Raw genomic sequence first — 18,529 nt, forward strand, 5'->3', positions numbered from 1 at the left:
ACATCAATTAGTCTAACATGTGTAGTGATTACGTAGCTAATAAACATTTGCTGAAAAATAATTCATAGTTAATTACTAGTTTTTCTTAACTACGTGATTTATTTTCCTTCCCCACAACAAATTTCTATTTTAAACAGGAAAAAAAAAGGGGGGGATTATATCATACCATTTTTTTTTTCCTGGAAATGGCTTTTTGTGTTGTTTTACTTTAAACTGCATATCACTTTTTAAATTGCTGACCCCGTGAATTACAGTCCTGCATTATTTTTAATTAAATTAAATAATTAAGAATTCATACCAGTCTTTCCAGAGGACTTTCGGCTCGCCGCATATTTAGAGTGTCCCCATCCCGCACAGGCACTATATATTTAAAAACATCCATGCATTCTCAGGGATTCGAACCCGGCAATCAGCATCGCTAGCCCGATTAGGCGGCAGGAATTATCTTAAAATTTTCATCTAAAGATTTCACATAATGTTAAAATTGTTAGTGCATGCAGCGAGCAGTAAGAGGAATTATTTATACTGATTAAAAAATATAATTACTTTCTTCCGTATGTATATACACATTGCAGAAAATAAAAAATTACATACGATTAAACATTTTGTAAGTAGATAACTTTTGTGTTAACAGAGCTGCAAATTTTGGTCTATGTCCTTTTTTTTTTTTTTTTTTTTTTTTTTTATAGCCCCAAAGAGATTTTAGTTCCAAATGGCTATTAGTCTGTAAATGGTATTTTCCATCAAATCGTTACAAACGGCGTATTTTTTTCAAATTGTTACTACCAAATAATCGCTTTGTATTATTTTTAACGGTATTAAATAATGAAGAATCTGCATAAATGTATGAATTATTTTCGCAATCTAAAAAAAAAAAAAAAAAAAAATGATGGTAACTCGAGCCATCAAATTCTGAATAACGTAATCCTCCAGCCGATCATATGCACTTGGAAGCCCGAATTTTGAATTTCGTATTTTTTTATTATTGAATTTATATTTTTCAAAACTTTAATAAATTTTTGATTAACATATTATACGATTTAAAAGCGATTATAAAAGACAGAAAAAGAATAAAAATTTAAGCTAACATTTAACAGTACATCCGGAACTGCTGAAACGCATGCTGCTATGCTGCTTTTAAGTTTTGTGATTTTGTTGTTGAATTGTTTATAAGCGCGAAGTAAAGAATGCTTAATAAGAAAGCTAAAAAGACAAACATAAATGGGTTAACAGGAGTGAGTGACTGCAAGAGGAGACTTGTAGATAGTGACCTCAGCAAGAGCATAAACAAACTTAACACACGTTTTGGGGAGATCGTTTGAATTTGGAGTTTTCAAATTTTTTAAACAATGTTCTTGTCTTATGAGTACTTGTCTTGCAATAAGCATTATAATTACAGTCAGTATCTTTCAGTGTAGATCAAAAGGTTTAGTTTCATTTATTAAACACTTCAAAGGAACCTATTGATGTATTTATAATTCTTAGTTTATAATTTCTGTATTCTGGTGAAACAGATCAGCTTCTTTTTCTGAGAAAATTTTCTTGTTTCATTGCAATTTGAAAAAAAATAATTATTGCAAGCTTGTATGCAAATAATCCTATGAAATAAATAAATAATTCTGCAATTAAAATATTAAAATTTCTCTCTTCTACAAAATATGTTCTTTATCAAATATGTCCCCGCAGGCAATATTTTAGGGTGAAATAATACTATAGCAATTATTTTCTCCCGTTTTACTTAGTTATTTTTGATAGCTCGTTTTAAATGTAAGATTTCATGTTCGATAATTTTTAACATTGTTCTTAAACTGTAGACTTATCGTTACAACCTATTTTATAATTGCTTAAGGTTATATCTTCTGATTCTCCTATTTCTCATATTTTATGTTTTTGTGAATAATTATGTAACTTTTAGGAGCTTTAAAAAAAATATATTCAAAGTGTAGGATCAAATCTGAAGCTTTAAGATTGCGATTTTTAATAGTTATTTATATTTTTTATTACGTAAAATGTGTTTTCTGTGCTTTTTCGAAAATAAAAATACATTACTTTGCAGAGTCATTACGTTATTTTGAAGCTGGAGTCAAGAAAAATGAGCAATGCCCTCTCTGAGACTCGAACCAAGGACCTAACGAATACGCGTCGAGCATGTTGACCACTACACTTCAAAGGCATGCGAAGAAGGCGGGAGAAATACCTTATATACTCGTACTTTCCCTTTTAAATGATGACTGGTGTTCTAAGGTGGTGGTAAAGAATCATCCATCATTTCACGAATTTTAGTTCGGGCGCCACTGTAGAGTCATTAGGTTATTTCGGAAGCACCACTCATGAAAAATGAGCAATACCCTCGCCGGGACTCGAACATTGGACTTCTCGAATATGTGTCAAGCATGCTGACTACTACACTACAAAGGCATGCTAAGAAGGTGGGAGATATGCCTTAATAACTTTTTTTAAAATGCTTAATCTGTTTTGGGACCAAAACATGGTAAAAAATAAAGGGTAAGAAACTTTTACTTACTTTATAGTAAACAAATGCGCGATATAAAAAATGAAAGACAGGCTAAATTATCCGAAAAAAAATTGCTCATGCGGATATTCCAAACAATATGAATAATTATTATTAGTGTTATTTCGATTATTAGAGTAAAATATGTTCTGAATCTTAGTTGAATTGCGCAAATTGAGAAACCAAAAAATAATGCCGTGTTTTAAATACCGTGTTTCCACGATCCGATATTTTCCGATTAATAATATGAAATGCCATTTCAAGAAGTAAGATAGAAAATTAATAATGGCGTAACCAATTTAATTCACATTAAATTCTTTCAAAATAAAGTACAATCAAAGGCTCCCACATGATGGAATTTGCATTTTGAAGGTTGCGCGTTTTGCATTTTCGACACAAATGTACTTGACACTACGCATCATTAATCTAGAAGAGTTTTCTTCCATTATTTTTTTTCATGGAAATTAAAATTATTGAGCGAAAAAAATTAATGCATTTTAAATTAATATTGAAGATAAATTTAGAGTTTGAGGAAGCAAAGGTTCTTATATACTCAATTACTTATTTTCAATAATTTTTATTGGATGAAGAAGTATAATCAGCTAAATTTTACTCAGTAAGAGGAATGTTATTTATTATTTCCAAAAATAATTATTAGAAGTTAGATAGACAGTCAGGAATTAATCTCTAAATTTAGAAGTTCCTCAGTTCCAAGAAAATCAGCTAAGAATCGCAAACCAAAATGAACTGCTAGAACAATAATAACAATAAATAATCAATAATGAAAATTAAATAAAATGTAATAAAATAAATAAAAGAAAAAACATAAAATAATATCTGAAAGTTTTCAGATTTTATTTTGTGCCCAAAAGAGCGTTTTTCTAACGTTTTGTGTGTTAGTAATCAATAAGGAAAATTAAATAAAATATAAAGAAATAAATAAAAGAAAAAAACATAATATATGAAAGATTTCAGATTTTATATTACGCCCAAAAGAGCGTTTTTCTAGCGTTTTGTGTATTATCTCTATTTATTAAATATCATGTTCTTTGCATCTAAAACACATAAAATTCAATCCAACGGCAATATCGCAAAACAATTTAAAAAGAGCATATCTTTAGAATTTCCGAAAAAAGTCTCTCTCTGTGGAGATTTTTTTTTCCGTACAGTGTTGCCATTGCTCGCTTTGAAATCGTTGAGTTTGTTAATTAAAAATGGATAGAGTTTTACAAATTTTTTCAAAATTCGGGCGTTAAACAAATGTACCTGGATGGATTTAGGTACATTTGTTTCTTTATAATCCGAGAAACATTCATGCAGATTCTTCATTATTAATTTCTTTAAATTTAATACACGGCGATAATATTTGGTGGCAACAGTTCAAAAAGCGAATGGACGTAAATGCCGTTTTGAAATTAATAGCCCTTCTGCGCTAACGCCCTTTAAGCTACAATAATTAATAAAATAAAACTGCTGTTGGTAAAAAAGTAATAAGTAAGTAAAAGTAAGCTGTTGGTATAAAATAATGGTAAAAAAGAGGGGCGGGAGATCCTCGGACCCCCCGGGGTGTTCTTCCTCAAAATTGGGGTGGAAAATTTAATAGTTAGCTAGGTTCAACAATACCTTAATTACCTGTGGTACTAAGGAGGTGCTGACCTAGCTTCTATGTGCACCTGTTGAATTGATAAATAATGAATTGAAATACATATCCTAAAAATTAAATGAAATAATGAAACAAAAAGGAAGAAGTGTACATAAGAAAAAATTATATATATCGCCAATGATGAAGAAATGTCTTTGCGTCAAAAAAAAAATTTCTTAATAGATAAAGTTACTTCATTTACTGAACTTGCGGTACATTTGAACCGTTCTTGACCGAAACGTTTCAGCCCATAAATATTCCATTTCTTGAAATAGAGTTTAGATGTCGTTGTAAGGTATTTCCTTTCTCCTTCCAGCAATGGCTTCGTGGTGTAATGGTTAGCAAACTCGGCGCGTATCAATAGGTTCAGGTTCGAGTTCCGCGAGAGCATTGCTCATTTTTCGCACTCCTGCTTCCAAATAACCTAATGTGTTTACATTGGGGCATGAACTAAAAAAGGTGGTGGATGACGATTCTTCACCACCAGGATTTAAAGATAGGGTACCCTAGTCCTCAGTCGTCCTTTAAGAGGGAGTATATAACGCACTTTCTCCCTCCTTTCAGCATGTCTCCGTGGTGTAACGGTTAGTACACTCGGCGAGTAGTCTAGAGGTGCAAGTTCGAGTCCCGGTGAGGCATAAAGAAAAAATTACATAAAAATTGAAAATCTAATATTTTTTTACATAATTCATATTTGGTTTCTGGTATTCTAAAAAAAGTATTTTTTAAGACACAATAACACGCAGAACAAATGCTAATTCAGAAGTCTGAAAACGTATTTTTTGCTTATACGAAAAGGTCAATCTGTCAGTTTTTAATTCTTTCTAACACGTTCTCCGAGAATTTAATTTTTTTTTCTAATAAGATCTCTAAGGTTTCTCAGTTCGCCAAGAAGTTTTAACTCTTTCTAATATGTTTTCCAAGAATTTTTTATTCTTTCTAATAATTTCTCCAAGAATTATTCTTTCTAGTATATTCTCCAAGGTTTATTATGACACTCCACTTTAATTTTTTAATATGATCTAAGATCTGGATTCGTGGATATAGATATCTAATAGCTAATCAAGAAGTTTTAATTTTTTCTAATATGCTTTTAAAAGTTTCTAATGTATTCTCCGAGAATTTTTTAATTCTTTCTAATATGTTGTACAAGATTTCCCGACCATATGACTGAATGTACAGTTCTCGTCCGAACTTTCATGATATCTAAGGTGTTGGTGTATTTAATTATGGCAAAGCACACTAGGGCTATCTGCCTAAGGGCAGGGATGCCTTCGTGGAGGACTTTCTAAGGGAACCTGGCTCGTATACACGTTACACATGGGGAAAACCACGAAAACACCCATGCAGCCAGCCCGCTCGCGGGATTCGAACCTCGGACTGAACTACCAGTGTTCAGCGATTTTACCGCTCGCCCGCTGGTGGGCCATGATATCTAAGATAAAACAAATAGGAGTCCAGTACTTATATTATTAAAGCATTTAATAATATGATAGCTAAGAACAAGAGAAAGTTAGCATGACCCTAGTTTCGAAGTTTAAGATTAAACAGAACCTCCACCTTCGATAATGGAGATGAAAATGACGATCAAAAACGCGTCCTTCCGTGAGAATAACAGTGATGAATTCGGAAATGTTCAGGTTATATATATTACAGAAAATTAATTTTATTCCGGTTCCTTAATTATTTTTTTCTTACTTCGAATTTTTAACATTCGAATTATTGTACACATTGCTTTTAAAAATTCGATTTATTTTAAGGTTTACTAAACAAATCAACAAGTGAGAGAATATTACACAGGGAACAGGGATAACTCAACAGCGCAACTGAACGGAAACTGTTATCTGTAGAGAAATGTGCGATGCTTCCGTGACTTAGATACAATTAGCGAAGCAAAGCGAAATGCGAAACGGCTTCCTGCCTATAATCTACGAGCGAGAATTGCTTTTTTCTACCTTCTAATACAGCGATTAAAAACAGAATAAAGCAAAAAACCAAATAAAAAGAACATTTTTCCATGAGGAAAATACGAGGGCAAATAAGCGTGCAAGCGGTAACAAAGGAGTCTTTTACCGTTTTGCTGCTGCCAGTTTACTGATTTAATTCATTACTAACGCATACCAAGGCGCAAGAGATAAGATGCAAAAAGGCCAACTTTCCTTAATGAAGTGAAGTGATAACGATAAAAAATCCGTTTTGGGGTGGAAAGGGAAGAAAAGCACGGGGTCGTTTGCTCTTTTAAACTGCCGTTATCTCGTACTCTGTATTTTCTTTGGTCTGCGAGATTCAAATGACGAAAACTCTTCTCTCTTTTTATTTTTTCTTATTTTTTTCTTTTTTTCAAATTAGAGGAGGAAATTGAAAAGCGCTCTGACCGCAAAAGGATTTATTCCTTATTCCGGTCCTGGTATCGGAGGGAAAAGTTCCCGGTCGGAGTTGGGGAAATTCCTATCTTAGTCCGTTCTTCGCCCTCACAATGAGCGCTAATTAAGAGATTTATCAAAGTCTAACATTCGAGGGTCGTCTCCATATTGCGTTATATGAAGCACAGTATTTCACGTATCAGGATAGGAAGGACTTGTTATCGAAAAGCTATCGATTATACAACTAGTGTTGGGGAGGAATAGTTAAAATCTTTTGCACTGGTGGTTTAGTTGTTCAAATTATATTTCATTATACCTGTATTACCTGTGTGTACATTCAACCTGTGCTTATTCTATATATGCTAACCTGTGTTATATATTAAACTGTGTTTATATTTCGGAAAATACTTCGCTTTCAAACACACATGCACAATATAAAAATATTACATTTCTTTCACCACTATCATATACATACGAATTAATTAAATCTAAAGCTATACAAATTTTTGTCTTCGCACAATTAAACATTAATTAATCATAACTGTCAAAGAACTTATTGTTTTGGTCCACAATCTTCAGGTGCTTTCCTCATAAAATGTCATGTACTGCTCAAGAAATCCGTTATGAACCCTTTCTTGGAATTATATGTGTGTTGAAGTTGATCCCACATATGTGTGGACGTGTCTTTGAGGCAAATGCAGAAGAAATTATAAATGTTTATGAAATACTGAGCTTCAAATACGTAGGAGTTCACAAAAAATTCTGTTTGGGTTATTTAATATCGTTACATCATCTGAGGGCTAAGATTTTATGCTCCAGCATTACTTTATCTAAGCGCATCCCAGTGAGGAATTTCAGAGTCTCTAAAAATCTTCCCACACCAATCACTTAAAAGATTATCTTTATTAACATATTTTAGAATGCCTTCATTCCCCAACAACTTTGTAGCAAAAAGTGCTCGGACGTTCTTTAGAATTCGAATTAAGTCCAGCAAAGTGTACAGTCAGTATTCTAAATAATGTTGAAAGACTATAGTAGTTAACTCAAGTGACATCAGGATATTACATACATTAAGCAACGACTGCATAAATTATCAAATCCAATGCTCAGAACAACAGCAGCCAAATGGGAGATATCCTCGCAAATGCTAAAGCTTCTGGTTAGTTGTAGAAAGAGTAGCAATGGACGGGGCTTCTATGTGTGGCTCACATATGGATTCAAATATAATAAATCAACTTAGATCGAAGCAACTTCATTTTTATTAAGCATCTGTCCCCCACTAGTGCCCTGAATGTGCTATTTGGGCTGCCCCACTACAGCTCGCGATACAAAGATAATATGCAGTAGTTCAAACACAAAGATTAAACTGCGGTACAGCACTGTGGAACTGCATCTATTAACACAGAGCTTATAAGTCAAACGTCGCTTTAATACCTTGACTTACAGCGGAGTTAAACATTCGAGATGAGCTGGAACTACCAACAGCGCTGAAAACTCACGCTGTGCTACAGATGGATCCAAAGGAAAACAGGTTATCGGCCGTGGTTTTAGTGATATACTAGAGAACGATGCAATTTAGACTTGGTCACGAAGGATAAGTCCCGACAACACATCTTTTTCAAGCTGTTTGGTCTCAGAGCAGATACACATTTCTGCATCCAGACACAGAATATGGCTTCGCAATATATAGCGATTTAGTCTTTAGTCTACAGGCCATCCAGGGCCAATTAATAAAAATGCAAATAGTAAAAGGAAATTCAGAGACACTGCCCGAGGACATGAAACTGAATCTCTAGTGGGTTCGTGTTCATATTGAAGATTTCGGAACTGAAAGAGACCATGAAATAGCAAAACAGGCAACTACGGACTCAAACACTTCAACTTTCCACATGCAAGCTCCAAGGTCACATATGAAACAGCAAAACATTATCAGCTGATTGGACAGTGGCAAAATAGGTGAAATGAAGACTTAGCAGGAAGAAGAGTATTCAAACACATTTCCTAGAGCCAGAGTGAAACTCAATAGTGGTTAGAGCAGAGTTAACTCAATTCCTCACAGACTATAGGTCTTGCATGAGTTACTTAAACCTCTTGGTCTTCGTGACAGCGATCTGTGTATTGGGGACTCAGATCACTACATCTCCGATTGTCCGGAAATAGCGAAATTTTCCCCTTCGGAAATTAGCTAATGAGTATTGCGACGTTTGGGCTACAAACACTTCTAATAGTCTATATGCTTTTGAGTGTATTAAGGAATACACCAGCATTTTACGCTTGATTTCCAACGATTTGCAAAACCATGGTACACATTTCGCTGTAGTGTCGTAGCTGTATGACATGCTGCCATCCGGATTTCTGGTATTTGCATAAAACTATGTTCAAAAGTATTCTCATTTCGTTCATGATTTCCTACGTTATCAAGTTAGTTCATTAGTTACCACTTAGTGTTTACATATATTTATTACACATTAACAGCATCAGTACTAGCATGCATAGATAAATATCTGTGATGTACCAGTGTCACGGTATATATTTATTTTCTTATTTGTTATGACAAATTTATGCCTTATTATTCCCACGCTGGAACACATGCGTTTGTTTTATGTGTCACAATATTTACAGTGCTATTAGCAGTACATATTTCTCCAACCTGTGCATACTTATTGTACTCACATCAACATTCGTATGCTATACGAATGCATATCAATATCTGTATAACTGTAATAGGGATTTCTTCTTCAAAATAATATCTTGATTAATTTACTTTTTTAGTAATTCTTGTGTAATTACATGCATTTATTTACAAATGTATACTGTCTCTAAGAGAAACTGAGTATTTGTATATGTGTATAAAAGTATATGTGTATAAATGCGTATTTCTCTACAATTTATAGTGTCTGAAACAGGAACTGAGCATCTGTATAGTTGTAGTTAGTCATCAGTTAGTGCATTTTATTAGAGATTGTATACAAACAGGTAATTATAAATATTTTAACAGAATTCGGTATCGATATGTTTGTATTAGCAATGCTCGCATCAACATATTTTGGACTAGCTTATGTACTTTCAGAGTGCACATGTATTTTTATACGAAGTTACTGTGTCTGCAACAGAAACTGAGTACCCGCATATCTGTATTAGAAGTGTTTGCATCGGCATTCGAACCAATTAATGTATTTTATTATTGATCATATATATATACATATATATGTCATATACTTATTTATACTATCTGCTACAGAATACGGTTTCAGCCTGGAAGGTCACTCCAAAGGACAAAGAGATAAACGAAGTCTTTTTAACAGGGATACCTTTAGATGGACACCTTTGTTATGTACGTGAGAAGGAATTTCTCCCCCCCCCCCGGGAGTTCAGCGCAGATAACGATAGAGATATCAAAGGTGGTTTCTGAGATGGGCCAGAACTTTCCTGCTGGAGCTATGGGCATGTTGGCCCGCAAGAATTATCACTCCGCGTGTATCATGTTAATAGCGAGAGAGCATTTTCTTGTTAAAGTTTTGAAACTATGGGACTACATGTATCCAAGTCCCGCACTGTCGAGAATCGCAACTGTTAATGTTTTTATTTTATTAAAATTCGTGTTATTGTTAGAACTTGAGATAGAAGTTCATTTCATCCTATATCAACCGAGGTTTTGTGTAGCGGTTTCAGTCACTACGCACACCTTACAAATTTCAAAGATTATGAATTAAGAAAAGTAATACTGCCTTTTTAAAAATATTTCCTTTTTTTTTCAATATTCATGTAGTAGATATACCTTTTAGGTTTCACTCACGTTGCACTAAGTAACACCTTCGGATATAGTAAGCGGATAATTTCAAACGTTATTTTAAAAGTGATATTTGTATGACATGTGTGAGTACGGTCCATTTCTGATTGGAAAATTATTTTTGGTAAGACATAAAGAGTATATTCACTCGCATAAGAATATTTTATACATGTTTCTGTCTCAGGCAACAAAATAAGGCATTCAGATATTTTAGTTAAGAATGGATTTTCCGATTACGGAATGTATGACAGAGCTATCAGCCTAAGGAGAAGGATACCACTGCTAGGATTTTCTAAGGGACACTGGGGCATATTCTTAATGCACACAGAGAAAACCACGAAAATGTCAGTTCGCTGAAATTTGAAACCAGGTCCAAATACTTAGCGCTCTTATCCAAAGGTACACTGATAGACTTTTTTTAAATTTCTAGTTAAAATGGTGCTGCTCAAGTTTGCTGTTTCGCAACATATCTAACATTGTATCCATGATGAGTATTAGTCTTCAGTTAGACGTCAACGGTTGATTTATTCCAAACCTTGCTTGGTTTATATGATTATAGAAAAATTGGCGAAGGCTATCTGCCTAAGGGGAAGGATAACTTCGTGGGAAACTAAGAGAAACTGTATTCTGTAACTCGTATCCACGTTTTACATGGCTGAAAATCACGAAAGTTCTATGAATTCAGACACCAGCCGTTCGCCTGCAATTGAATTCAGGTCGAACTACCAGTGTTCAGCGAATTTACTACACGACTGAGCGTATTCAAACTAAAAGCATGCATTCATGCCTCTTCATTACCCTTTCCTATTAAGTGATATTTCAAGTTGCCTTGTCAGCTCTACATGTATTCGAATGCAGATCAGTTGTTCTTTTATTTTTTTCTATGCAAAATTTGGTTTTGTGTCTTCTAAACTCAACTATATTAAAAAAAAAAGATTTCGCAGTTATGTATAATGATCGTGCGTCCTTCGTCATTCATTTTACGCTTCGTTGCTAGCTTGACTTGTCCAAAATCTCAAGAGTTCTAAAGCTGGGAAAAGTTTGTGCATATTTCAGTATTCTGTCCATAGTATCTTTCCCCCACATCACACACTACACAGCAGTCAATGGAAGCTGTGCGAGAATTGTTCGGTAACCATGTGATCTCAAGCTTTGGTAACGTTCCCTGGCGCCATAGATCGCCAGATTTGTCCGTTTGTGATTTTTATTGTTGGGCTATTTCAAGAATAAAGTGTACATGACTCGACCAAGAACTCTGGGTGAATTAAAACAGAGAATTCAGGACGAAATCCCAGCTGAGATGTTGCAGCGGTCAATGAGGAATCTCAGCAGAAGATTTCAAGAATGCATTCGTACGTTAGGACATCATCTAAAGGACGTATTTTTTTAAAAAATAATAAACTCCATTAATGTTTCTTAAATGACAAGTTTTAAGGTTTCAACTACTACGAATAAAATGTTTTTCTTCCATCATTCTTGGTTTTATTGGATTGTTAAAAAGTTCCCTTTTTTGTGTCACCCTGTACTTATAATTTATTAATTAAAGAACATACACTTTCAGAATATTGATTTTCTATTATATACCTTTAACATTTCACATATAAAAGCATTCGAAAAGTTTTTTTTTTTTTTTTTTTTTTTTTTTTTTGAGAGCAGAGGTGTTTTTCCCTTATTCATCAAAGAAAGTAACTTCCTATTTTCTCTTCCAAATTTTATCGCATCTCTTTTTGTTTTGGTATAATAAACTTGCCTGACTTTTCACTTTACTTGATTTACTTTCCTGCAGAAGAGTTTCGGAAAAGTTTTACTCGCTCGGCATGTTGTGAAGGTGACTTATCTGTAAGCTTTCCCTACGCCTCGCCTCTTATTATGAAAATGATGTTTTTGATACTTAGGTTTAATAGAAATCCATAAATCTTATAATTGTAAGATCTCCTTTCTGGTTCTGTAATCAATGAATACTGAAAGAAATTCAATATAAATTTACCATGCTCTGAATTCCATTAAAACTAAGCCGAGTCTGAGTAAGAATAGATGGTTTTTAGCGTGTTGAAATTTTATTTAGTCATGTGGCGGACAACATAAATAAATATCAATAGCAAATGCAGAAGATTTTATTCGAAATTTCGAAAGAAAATAATACCCCTCCCTCGAAAAATAAAACGAAATAAGGGAATAATCATTGCGGTAATGTTCATTAAATAAATTAAATTATTTTTATTATTCGGTGTGATAAAAACTAAAAATAAAACCTGAAGCTATTTTTAAGGATATTTATTTATTTATTTATTATTTTAAGTTATTTAAGGCACACCTTTAACTAATCTTATTTTATGCAGTTTCTTAATTAAAAAATTTTAATTAAAATTACATTATGTTTTCCCTTTCCTCACTACAATTAAATAGTGTTAAAGAATATTTAGCCTGAATTTGGTATTATAATTTAAAGAGAGGTTTTGTTCTTCGAGGCCATGTTACGTTAGTGTTGCCAGCTCTGAAAAGTTTATAATTCATCGGCTTTGTGTTCTTGCAGCCGCCATTTTATTTGATACTCCGGTTAGAGTTAAGCCAGTTTATATTTAAATTTAATTGTGCTGTCTTTAACTACTAATCTACGGTTTAAATTTGATTCTCCCTTTAGTTATATCATCACAAGTGGTGATCGACTCTGTTAGCATAAAAAAATGCATGTATGCTCTAAGTTCTGTTAAATAGAATTTCCAATAGAATAGATTTAGTGAAAAGCTTTTTAAGTCCCTGTAGTTACTTCAGACATAGTAACAATTCGCTTTGCATTTGCTGAGTGTTTGAAAACAGATTATATTCCCAAAAGAAGCTAAACTCAAACATGGTTTTCAAAAATTTGAAGTAATAGTAAAATTTTCTTAAACTGGTCACTTCTTCCTAAACACTAAAATTTAATTATTTGTTTATTATATCTTGATTATTTTATATATGTATTAGTTCAGATTCAAGAGACTTTTCAGGTGCTTGAAGCATATACATATTATGTAGATAATCAGAAAAATAGCAATGTGAATACAATGCAAATGAGGAAACTTGGTGAAATAATGAATACAAAATAGAAAAGACAGTAAAACTCGATGAAAAAATCCCACTCATTAAAAGCAATTGAAAATTCGAAATTTGTAAACACATCAATAATACTATAATATTTAAATACACAAAAAATTAAAACCATTTAAATAAATTAACAACAAATGTAACTGTACTTGATTGTGAAAATTACCAAATGATCCAGATAACTCTGATTTTGGACATTTAGATTCTGGATAAGTGGATTGTGGCTGCAGCTCGTTCTTTCTAAAATTTCAACATGTGCTCCAGAAACAATGACCAGTTTGATATTTCAAGATACTACAGTGCAATGTTTTCACATTATTTATCTCTCTCTCTGTCTATGTCTATGTATATCTATATCTATATTAATATATATATATATATATTTGGTTTAATCTGGCTTCACTGTATGTATTCTATTCTCAAATTATGTTTAACTTATTTTGAGAACACAAATAAATTATGACGTATAAGCTAGGAAAGCCGTCTTAAATTCACTGAGTTTTATAAAACAGGATATCAAACAAGATACAAATATTTCAGGCAAAGTAGAATTATACACAAGAGTTGATGTTTTATTATTACTACATTAAATCCAGGCAATGTATTTAATTCTTCAGTGAATTTAAAGATATCGTTCATATTTGTGTAAATCCCTTATTAATCATTCAGGCTTGCTAGATTAGACAGTAATTTTATACTTATTTACTTAATTGTGGTATTAATTATTCCGGGATTACTTGCGTTCAACTTGGAATGATTAATATGATAATATGTCATTATATATAACCCGAAATATTCGGGCAGAGTGATAAACGTTTCTTAATTTCTTAATTTAATCACCTTTAGCAAATGCTATGCATGACACTTAATAAGGGCAGAAGCATATTTAACATTTTACACATTAATTCCTTTATTAAAATATATTTAAAATCAAAATGAGTTTAAATTAATGCTTGGTTTGTAATCAATGATAACCCCCCCCCCAAAAAAAAAAAAAAAAAAAAAAGACGAAATCAAACGTTAAATCCCGCATACCACATTCTTCATAAAAGGATTTCTATTTATCGTCCAATGTAATAAATACATCAATGTGGAAAATTTCATTGAAAATAAAATTTAATTGAAGTGAAACATTTAAAACATACTCTCTTTTGAAAAAAATAAAGCATAAAGTAAATATACATAAACTAAATGAAATACGTATATTTGGTGACATGGAAATATACTTTCTTTTTTTTATCAGTGCAGTCTATTAGTTCATTATAAATCGTACTATCCCTATTTAAATAACATAAATTAACGAGAGTGTCTGCACATTTCCGGGCCACAAGGATTTGAATTTTTTCTTTAATTCGTGTAGTTCCTATTTCTTATTCTAGCTGCCTCAAGTGATGAAATACGTAAGCACAGTATTCCTTCTCTTATGATGGCATTCTTAATCAGAGCCGTGATTATATATTTTTGTCTGGGGCAAACAAATGCGCGCTGCCTATGTACAGGGACGTACCTAGTACATCTGTACACCTTTATATTCATAAAAGATAATATTTGTAAATGGTGTTTCCTGATGTCTTCAAGTTTAACGTTAATAATCATAATTTCTTTTTTGTTTGAAATTAATTTCTAAATTTCCTTAACCATTTTGGTGCCTCTTAAATTCACTTGATGTAACTGCTAGCCACAAAATTGTTCATACTGTCCTCCTATTACTTATACTGCCTGCCTCAGGTGATGAAATGCGTAAGCACAGTATTCCTTTATAAGGTTTACCTTAATTTATCTAACAGTTAATTTTTTGTTAAAAGTTACTTTCCTGTCTTTCCTTAATTTCAGCTTACAACTTCCGGGCAAAACGTATTTTCAGAATCGCGGTTGAATGCAAATGAGGAGAAGTATTTAACTGTGAAGTTCTTCTGACTTAGTTCGAGAGCCAGACATTATATACAACGCACGTTAGCCTTTTGGCTATACTCTCTCTAAAGCTATTTTTACGATCAGTCGTACTTTATTAGGCCCTTGATATCTGCGCTGTTGGTTAGCGTTGAGGGGCCAATTCTGTTAGAATCTTAATAGCTTCGGCTATATCTTTTTAGTTAAGTTTTATTTCTTAGTTTCCTCAATTCAAGCCAGAGTGGAGGCTTTATTGTAAAACTCCAAGAAGGAGTCTTCTGTGAACTTTATTTGGAATAATAAAAGATATTTAACTGTTCTCGAGTTCTGTTCCCTGTCTACTGAACTAAAGCGATTATTCGCTTACCTGTTAAGGTTCATCAACTTTAGCTGTAAATTAAAAGACATGAATCTTACACCTTCTCTTATGATGACATTCTTAATCAGAGCCGTGATTAGACATTTTTCCACTTGAGGTTATCTATATATGTACATTTTTATATTCCCCAAAGACACTGTTTTAAAACGGTGCTTCTTGATGTCTTCAAAATTTTATGTTAACAATCAACATTTCTTATTTAAATTTAATTTCTAACTTTCCTTAACCAGTTTGGCGCCTCTTTTAGTTATTCATCTGAGGGAACTGCCTGACTTGCCTCACCTATATCCCGGCTCTGTTCTTAACGAAGTATTCGTTTTTTAATCGGACAAAAAAGGAAAAAGGATTTTAATAAAATACCTTTACAGTACATTTAACAGATTGATTCAAAAATATGTGATAAAACATAAAAGTAATTAAAACAATAAACACACTTGTAATGCAATATGCGTGTGAAAATGCGACTTTGAAGAAGTGCAGGGAGCTACTGTAGGGTTTTGCTAGTGTTTGTCGAAAGGCATCTATCGCTGCGTAACACAGAACTTATTGATGTGCATTTTATCAGAGATAAGGGACTTCGGCTGAAACTGAGTAACTACTGAAAGGAAATACAGAGAGAGATTTTCGAATATCCTGTTTCAACAGTTGCTACATTTTCAACCGCAGCCCCACACATAAGTTTCAAACTGATGAAATGTCTCGTAATACTGTTTAATGCATTATCATGCGACCAAAAATTAAGACTTATATTAATAATAACAAATCAGAATATTGGACTGATAGCAGAAAATTTATTGTTTTCTGCACAGAACTCTCTATTCTATTTGACTCTTAACATTCCCTTGATATATTCTCTTATAATATTTATATTGTGTGCTGGAGTTACATTTTGCAGTCAAACATAACTGAGACGCGTTTTTTTTTGCGAAATGAATCTGTAACATAATACTTAATGATGAAAATGATACTATAACTTAGCCTGCTTTCAAAAACGAGAGGACCACGCAACTATTTACCATACTTAGAAGCCTATGTCATTATATGAAATAATGATCTTAATGATGAAAAGGTTACTGTAATTCAGCCGTTTTCAGAAACCTGTGGATCAAGCAAATATTTACCATATTTTGCAGCCCATATCATCATATGAAATGACGGTCTTAATGATGAAAAGTTTACTATAATGCAGCAGTTTTTTAAAATGTGTAGATCAAACAAATATTTATCATGCTTTGCACCTCATGTCATCATATGATGTGTTAAGTTGAATTAGTTACTTTAAGTATATTTCATAGAGAAGAAATCTTCGTTTTTGCACAGTGGTAAAATTTATGCACGTCTAAAGGGTCATATTTTTTACTTTCCAGAATTGTTTAAAATGCGTTTAGGAATTCCCGACAAACTTCATATCGCAATTCCGTGTCATCATCGCGCAATTCGTTTGCGAATGATTGGAGAATAAGATTAACCTACAGACCTTTAAAGTTATATCTTCTGACGTTAACAAGTCCTTGCATAGTTTTCCAAAACGACTTAATAGGTAAACATTCAGCTGATTAAACAGCATCAACATGAACTGTTTGTCAGTTTGATGATCTTCCTGATAAAGGGCATTCTCTGAGAAAGTCTTTCCAAAGAAGCTTTTTCTTTCGTCATGAAAATGTGTTCGTAAGGTAGATTTGCGGTCCACCAGCGGCCGAGCGGTAAAGTCGCTGAACACTGGTAGCTCGGTCCGAGGTTCGAATCCCTCGAACGGGCTGGCTGCATGGGCGTGTTTGTGGTTTTCCCCATGTGTAACTTGTATACCAGCCAGTTTTCCTTAGGAAGTCCTCAACGAAGGCATCCCTCCCATTAGGCAGATAGCCTTCGAGGCTTTGCCATAATCTCACACACACGTAAGGTAGATGTGATAAATGTTATAATGATATAATCCTTCATTATCTGTGGTTGATTTTTCCTCGTAAAATCGGCTGTAAGTTCATTGCTATGTAATTGCGATCTTTCTTCCGACCACTATAGCTTATACATATACCAACTTCATTTAGAAATAGCAACAATTAACATTTATATCTGCTGTCTAGTCGGAAACAAAACTTTTGGAAAATGGAACTGTGCTTTCAAGGGTTTAAAGCAAATTTGTATCTGACTTTATAAGGTATTTCTCCAGCTTCTCTGGCGTGTCTCCGTGGTGTAGTGGTTCTGCACACTGGGTCGGTATTCCAGAGGTCCATGGGTCGGTATTCCGGAGGTCCATGGTTCGTTTCCCGGCGAGAGCCGATTACTTATTTTTCATCTTGCATGATTCCTAAAAATAACCTAATGTCTCTAACTAAATTTGAGACATTAATTATAAGACTGATTGGAAGCTTGAAAAAGTTTATAAGGTATTTCTCCCGCCTTCTTTGGGGTGTAATGCTCAGTACGCTGGGCGAGTATTCGAGATGCCCGAGGTTCGAGTTCCAGCGAAAGCATTGCACATTTTCCATGTCTTCTGGTTCCAAATAACCAAACATCTCTAGACTTTTTAAATTTAAACATATAACTAGTCATTTAAATATTAATATAACAAAATAAAATAATAAGAAAAATACACAAATCAAATTTACCAAGCTTTGAAATACACATTAATTTATTTTTTTAATTTATTTGCAGTTAATACATGTAACATGCATTTCAAATGATAGATTTTAGTTGCAATTTTTTTTTTTCCTTATGCTTTATTTTTAGGAAACTGCATCTTTTTAAACTTCCTATTTTAAAGACATTTTTACGTTTTCCATTTAGGAATTAATTACGAATGCAAAGTTTGTCTCAACAAATAAAGGTAGGAAAATTTTGTATCAGTAAAAGATTTTTGAATTATAAAGCT

The sequence above is a fragment of the Stegodyphus dumicola genome, chromosome 4 (genome assembly GCF_044657685.1).
Source record: "Stegodyphus dumicola isolate Sdum_Otavi_A_Nest chromosome 4, ASM4465768v1".
In the NCBI taxonomy this organism is placed as follows: Eukaryota; Metazoa; Arthropoda; class Arachnida; order Araneae; family Eresidae; genus Stegodyphus; species Stegodyphus dumicola.